Source organism: Tarenaya hassleriana, unplaced genomic scaffold, assembly GCF_000463585.1.
Source record: "Tarenaya hassleriana unplaced genomic scaffold, ASM46358v1 Cleome192, whole genome shotgun sequence".
Classification (NCBI taxonomy): Eukaryota; Viridiplantae; Streptophyta; class Magnoliopsida; order Brassicales; family Cleomaceae; genus Tarenaya; species Tarenaya hassleriana.
The window spans coordinates 37905-45520 of record NW_010965319.1 but is presented as its reverse complement, the minus strand read 5'-3'; positions in this window follow the sequence as shown (position 1 = coordinate 45520).

Below are 7616 nucleotides of genomic sequence, written 5' to 3'. Positions count from 1 at the left end.
CGGTGTTGTTTGTGAAGAAGAAAGATGGGAGCATGAGATTGTGCATTGACTACCGTGGACTCAACCAGGTGACTATAAAAAATCGGTACCCATTGCCGAGAATTGATGAGTTGCTAGATCAACTTCAGGGAGCTAAATGGTTCTCAAAGATCGATCTGCGATCGGGATACCACCAGATTCGAGTTAAGACCGAGGATATATAGAAGACGGCGTTCCGAACTCGATATGGGCACTTTGAGTTTGTGGTCATGCCATTTGGACTCACAAATGCTCCCGCCGTATTTATGCAGCTGATGAATCGCATCTTCATGGATTACTTAGATGAGTTTGTCATCATATTCATCGATGACATTCTTATCTATTCGCCTGACCCTCAGACTCATGAGGATCACTTGCGGAAAACACTGTGGAGATTAAGGGAAAACAAGTTGTATGCGAAGTTTAGCAAGTGTAGCTTCTGGTTGCAAGAGATTGGATTTCTAGGACATGTGGTATCCGCTCAGGAAATCCAAGTAGATCCGGCTAAGATCGAGGCAGTCATAGACTGGAAGGCCCCGACCTCTGCAACCGAAATTAGGAGCTTCCTAGGTCTCGCTGGCTATTACCGAAGATTTGTGGAAGGTTTCGCTAAGATAGCCCGACCCATGACGAAACTCACCGGGAAGAACGTTAAGTTCGAATGGACCCCGGAGTGCGAGGAAAGCTTCCAAGAACTGAAACGGAGACTTACCTCAGCACCGATCTTGGCATTGCCGCGCCCGGGAATACTATACGAAGTTTACACTGATGCCTCCAAATAGGGGCTTGGATGTGTATTGATGCAAGAGGGACATGTCATCGCCTATGCATCGAGGCAACTGAAAAAGCATGAGGAAAATTATCCGACCCACGACATGGAGCTAGCAGCGGTCGACATGCTTTAAAAATCTGGAGGTCCTACCTATACGGGGAAAATGTTAAGCTTAATACTGACCACAAAAGTTTGACATACGTAATCTCCAAGAAGGATTTAAACCTAAGGCAAAGACGATGGTTGGAACTCATTGCCGACTATGACTTGGAGATTACTTATCACCCGGGAAAGGCTAACGTGGTAGCTGATGCCCTCAGTTGGAAGAAGATTCTATCTGTCATCCGTGTCGTGACGGTTTCTCGCACCGATGCTTCAAAATTGGTAGCTATGCTGGGACATTTGACCTTGACACCGGAGGAACCGACGCCGACCTTTGCAGAACGAGCGGTCGCTGGACAGCGTGACGATCTTTTGCTTGCTCGGTACATGGACGGTATAGAAGAGTACGGTCGTAAGGGATACCGTATCGATGAGAAGGGAGCATTGCGACTGGGTAACCGATTATGTGTGCCAGATGTCCAGGTGTTGAGACGGGAGATACTATCGGAGGCACATCAATCCAGACTAGCTATACACCCTGGGGCGAGTAAAATGTACCAAGGATTATGACGGTGGTACACCTGGCCGGGAATCAAGCGGGATGTGGCTGATTTCGTAGCAAGGTGCCTTACCTATCAGCAAGTGAAAGCGGAACAACAGATGCCGGGTGGCAAACTACAACCATTGGAAATTCCAGAATGGAAATGGGATTCTATTGCGATGGATTTTGTGGTTGGGTTACCACTTACCCCGAGTAAGAAAAATGCCATCTGGGTGGTTGTGGACCGATTAACGAAATCCGCTCACTTCATCCCTATCAGACAGGAGTACACGATCGAACGATTGGCACAAATATACGTCGATGAGATCATACGGCTGCATGGAGTGCCAAGTGAAATCATATCCGATAGAGATGCTCGATTTACATCTCGTCTATGGAAGGCTATACAGGGAGCGTTGGGTACAAAGTTGAAGATGAGCACAACGTATCACCCCCAAACTGACGGGCAGTCGGAACGAACCATCCAAACCTTAGAGGACATGCTCCGAGCATGTGTACTAGAGTGGGGAGTTCCGTGGGATCGATACATGACGTTGTGTGAATTCGCATACAACAACAGTCATCACGCGAGTATTGGGGTATCACCGTATGAGGCACTGTACGGAAGGCCATGCAAGACGCCACTATGCTGGACCGAGATCGGCGAACGCAGAACTTTCGGACCTGAAATCGTTGAAGAGACGACGGAAGTGATTCGGAAGATTCGCGCTAACCTGAAGACCGCACAAGACAGACAGAAATCTTATGCGGATCAGAGGAGGCGGGACTTCACGTTGGAAGTAGGAGACCGAGCTTTCCTCCGCGTTCAGGCAATGCGAGGACATGCGAGGTTTGGACAAGGTGGGAAACTGAAGCCGAGATACATTGGACCCTACCTGGTGGTTGCAAAAGTGGGAGCTGTAGCGTATCGTCTTGGACTACCATCAGAGTTAGGAAACGTGCATGACGTATTCCACGTATCAATGCTACGGAAGTACGTGGCAGATCCTTCCCATGTGATACAACCGCAGGAATTGGAGTTCCCCAGCGCTATGCGTTTCCTGGATGAACCACTACAGATCGTGGACCGGAAAGTCAAGAAGCTACGAACCAAGGAAATACCGCTCGTCAAAGTGGTATGGAGATCTCAAGGAGTTTCCGACATGACATGGGAACCCGAGGCGGAAATGCGTGATACTTATCCCCATCTGTTTGTTTAAATGTTGTAAACGTCCAAACAAGCGAGACTGTACTGTAATAAACCTTTATGGAATTTAAGGAAGGCTTTCGAATGGATGTTAAGCAATTCAGAATTCGAGGACGAATTCATTTTAAGGGGGGAGGATTTGTAATACCCCGATTCCCGAATAAATTATTTAAATTAACTTCGGGAATCAAATAGGGTAAGACAGGTCTAAAATATAAGGTGATTGGTATAAGAATCGAACCAAGGGATCAACGGGACTCGAATGCGTCGAAAACGTCGAAAAAACAAAGGAAACAGGGCGTAGACCGATCGGTCCAGAGGTAGACCGACCGATCTAGCGAAAGACGGAGAAAAAGACGAAAAAACGGTACAGAACGGACGGACCAGGAGGTAGAACGGACGGACTGCCCGTTCGCGAAGCGGAACGGACGGACCAGGAGATAGAATGGACGGACTGCCCGTTCACGAAACGGAACGGACGGACCAGCAGGTAGAACGGATAGACTGCCCGTTCGCGAAGCGGAACGGACAGACCAGCAGCACAACGGACGGTCTAGGGTCCTGGGAGCAAAACGCCGAAAAATGCTGACTTTCTTCTACCTTTCGGCCGCGATTATTACGCGACATCTCGACCCCACGTGCCACCAGCCATCACCCCTAACTAGTGGACGACACCCTCTGGCCCTCCTACCCTCTCCCTAGCTCCTATGGCGGCGTTAGAGGTCGATTTAACCGGCTCCAACAGGTGAAGATCACCATTCTGCAACCCAGAACCTGTTCTTCGAAGGCAGAGGAAAATAGAGAGATTCAGGGAGATTTGAGGCGAAACAAGTTTGGAAAATAAAAGAAGGGCATCCCTAGGAGTTTGCTGGAAAGTTTCACGTCCAAAGACGGTCTGAAGAACGCACACGAGCTCGGACAAAAACGCACATCACTTGAATCCGAGGTGAGTGGTTTGGATTGTGTTTGTGAGATTCTATTTTCATGATTTATGGTGTAGACTAGTGATTCTGCAAGAGTTAAGCACTTAGGAATGTTAAGTATTGAGTGGGTAACGATTAAACCTTAAATCGGATCAGAATTTGGGCAAAAATGGCAAAAAATCGGACTAAGCTCGTGAGGAAGACGAAGATCTGGGTCCCAGACCGTCCGGTCTACGGACGTAGACCGTCCGTTCTGGGACACGGCAGAACGAACACGTAGAAATGAACAGGAACGACCGTTCCAGAACCCAGACTGTCCGGTCTGAGAAACAAGGGAGAACGGACGGTTTGAGTGCGCAGGACCGCTGGTCTGGACCACGTAGAATGGACGTTCCGAACGAACGGAAGGTCCAGTCTGTCCTCGTAGAACGGATGGTCTAGGCATTTTAAACAGTGAAAAATCCCAAAATGGCTGGACTCCGATTATAGGTCAAATGGATTAGACTGGAATGCGGTGTTAAATGGTATTTAAACGAAATAGAATAAAATAAATATGACGAACGAACGTGAAAAAGGTAAAAGTAAATAAAGGAAAGGAATTAAACCGAAATGAATACGAAGGGTAAATCTAAGAGAAATACTCGGAATTGCGATATAGAAATAACGGATAAATAATTATGATGATGCATGTGATTGAATGATTACGGAACCCCGTACTTAGTACCGGTTGACGGCGTGAGTCAGTACTAGTACGGGGATGTGTGGATATTGAACCAGTGCCGGTTGACGAACTTGGAGTCAGCACTGGGTGATGTGTGGTTTCGGTAATAGTACCGGTTGACGAACTTGGAGTCAGTACTATTACCGAAATGGAATACCAGTACCGGTTGATGATGTGGAGTCAGTACTGGTATAGTTGGGTGGACATTTGTGTAACGGTACCGGTTGACGAACTTGGAATCAGTACCGTTAAGGAAATGTATAGTGAAGCCAGTACCGGTTGACGACATGGAGTCAGTACTGGTGGATCTGAGTGGTCGTCTTTATAATATTACCGGTCGACGAAGTGGAGTCAGTACTATTATAGGGAAGCAGGGTAAAGTCTAGTACCTGTAGACGAATTGAGTCAGTACTAGATGATACCGAAAGGAACGGTACCTGATAGTGACGGTGGACGACTTGAGTCAGTACTATCAGGTATCGAAAAATGTGTGAAATAATGGTAATGCATTAGAAAGATAAATGATAAAGAGTTAAATGGATGAAAATGAATTCTTGTATCGAGAGACCAGTTGGCACCGTTCTCCATGAGAATGGGCTCTCCGGGCTCAACCCGAGCTGCTCACTAAGCATTTTGCTTAGTCCTCCGTTGTTGAATTTTTCAGATCCCGAGGAGCACGAGTAGCGCACTGTGGACGTCGACGGCTTGTGAAGACTTCATTATGTACGGATAAATAAGCCTGTTTTTACGTTTTGGTTTGTGGAACAAGGTTTTTCGTGGAATCGATTGTGTTTAAATGTATGTTTGGACAAGTGTTGTTTTCGAGAAAAGTGTGATGAATTTATTCCGCTGCGTATTTGTATTTAAAAACGATTTTTAAATTCCCGTACTTTTGGTTTTATTATGTTTATTGGTTTTCGTCCATGTGGCATATCCTGTTCACGGGAAGCGGGATTCGGGTGTCACATTACTACTAATATATGACTCTATTACCACGTTGTTACGACTTCAGTTGGTCGTAAGTTTGAAAAAATTGTTTATTTGTCTAAAATTCGTCGAGGGATGAATGAGAAATATAAAAGTACGTGTAAATACATCATTAAATTGCACTCATTTAATATTTGAAGAACTTTTGAAATTTTGTACAAACATAATATGAAAGCAAGCCTATGTAGATATGAATGTGTAACTCTTACTTTGGAGAGAAAGTAATAAAATTTTCAAAATGTCATAAAATATGACCCCATAATGTCATGTGACCTCATAATATCATGTTTTATCCTTAATTAGGATGTAATTATCACTACATTAACGAAACTCGTAATAATTTATGCAATTTTACCCACTTTCAAAAAGTATGTAACAATCGCAACAGAGTTACAAGCAAGTCGCAATTATCTGGTTTTGGTTTATAATAGGACAAAATCCAACGACCACATTGTCTACTTTTTGACTTTTTTTTGTGGGCCCCCGAAGACAGATTTTCACGGTTTTTAAAGAGTTTTCCATTGACTTTTCCCTCTTGCCAAACATACATATTACAAAAAGTGGCAATATAGTAGCGACAAAATAGTTCAAAAAAAGTCGTCCAGTTAAAAGATGAAATATATAAACATGGTTTACATTTCATCCCGTAACTGCACCCGGACTTCGTAGTCTTTAGTCTTCATCCTCTTTGAATGTGCTTCATTCTCCTCCTCCGAATCACCTACCTTCAATCTCGATTTTCTCTTCTTTATTCGTTTTTCCCCCGCACTCTTTATACGATTCGTCATCGGGCGTCCAACACATCGGTCTCTTATAGCAGGAGGATCGACTTTCAACTCCGCTATATGATCAGGAATTTCCCAATGAGAAATATCATAAACTGGATACACACTATCAACATATGCCAATTCCCATGTGGCCCTCGTATAGTACGATGAACAATACTCAAGTAACTTTTCTTTGTCACCGTGCTCATGCAAAGCTTTTATCGCATGAGAACAAGGATATTTATCAACATCCCACACTTTGCAATCGCAACACTTCTTTCCAAGATCAACGAAATACGTTTTCCCATTGTCCTCCGTCACTTCGTATTCTTTCCAATTGCGGTTTATCTCTCGTATACTAAACGCTTTGGACGTTCTATACCGCCTATGTAACTCCTTATGAACTTCAAGCGTCAATTCATGTGTACTTGAAAATGTACAGGCCTTGTGTTTACACCACCATTCAATTGTTTTGTCCACTATCACATCAAGCAAACCAAGCAAAGGTAATGTCCTCGCCTTCTTCAACACGGAATTAATCGATTCCGCGCCATTGGTTGTCAATAGGTTATATCTTTCACCAGGGAAGTAACACCTTGCCCATTTAACAGGTTCAACACTCCTGTTCAAATATTCAGCAACCTTCGGAAACATGCACAAAGAAAATTTCATAAACTCACTCAACCTATGAAACAGTTGTACTATAGTCGCAAATCAGTATTTATGTAGTCTAACCTTTCGCAGAAATCTTCCCACAGTTCTAAAAACTCTTTCTCGGTATAACACTCTGCACACTTGTAGAACATCCCAGCAACACTTTCTCCGTTTTTGATTTTTTCCCCCGTACTCTTTTGTTGACTAACGTCTTGATATTTTGTGAAATGTGATACGCACAAAATGCATGTTTAGCTCTCCTATACACATCACGAATAGCATTTGCGATGCTTTGATGTCGATTCGAAATCAAAACCATATCATCGCTATCAGGAATCACTCCTGCCAATTTCCTCATAAACCAATTCCAAGAAGCATCATTTTCTGTATCAACTATGCCCCAAGCTAGTGGATATAAATGTCGGTTACCGTCTTGAGCTGTTGCGACAATCAAGAAGCCTTTATATGACGTTTTTAGAGATGTTGCGTCTATGGCAATCACTTTACGCATTGCACATCACTCTTTGATGCAAGCACCCAAAGCAAGAAATGCATACTTAAAAGTTTATCCATCTTCTTCAAATTGTATCTCCGTTATCGTACCCTCGTTTTTTTCCTTCAACATATGGAAATAACTCGAAAGCCTATTATAGTTTTCCACCGGATTCCCCCAAACAGCATTTTGAGCTTGTTTTCTTCCTCTCCATGCCGTTATGTAAGAAACCTTGCATTTATAAGCTTTGTTCACCAAAGACATCAACCTTTTCACTCTAGGAAGATCAACTTGTCCCGCAAAATGTCTTTTGAGATAAGCAACAACCATCTCTATTGTACCATTGTTTGTTTTCCCTTCTCTCTCTTGTGGTTGTAACAACGGTGTACATGTATGGACATTCACGTGCTTCATCACTCTAAAACACTCAG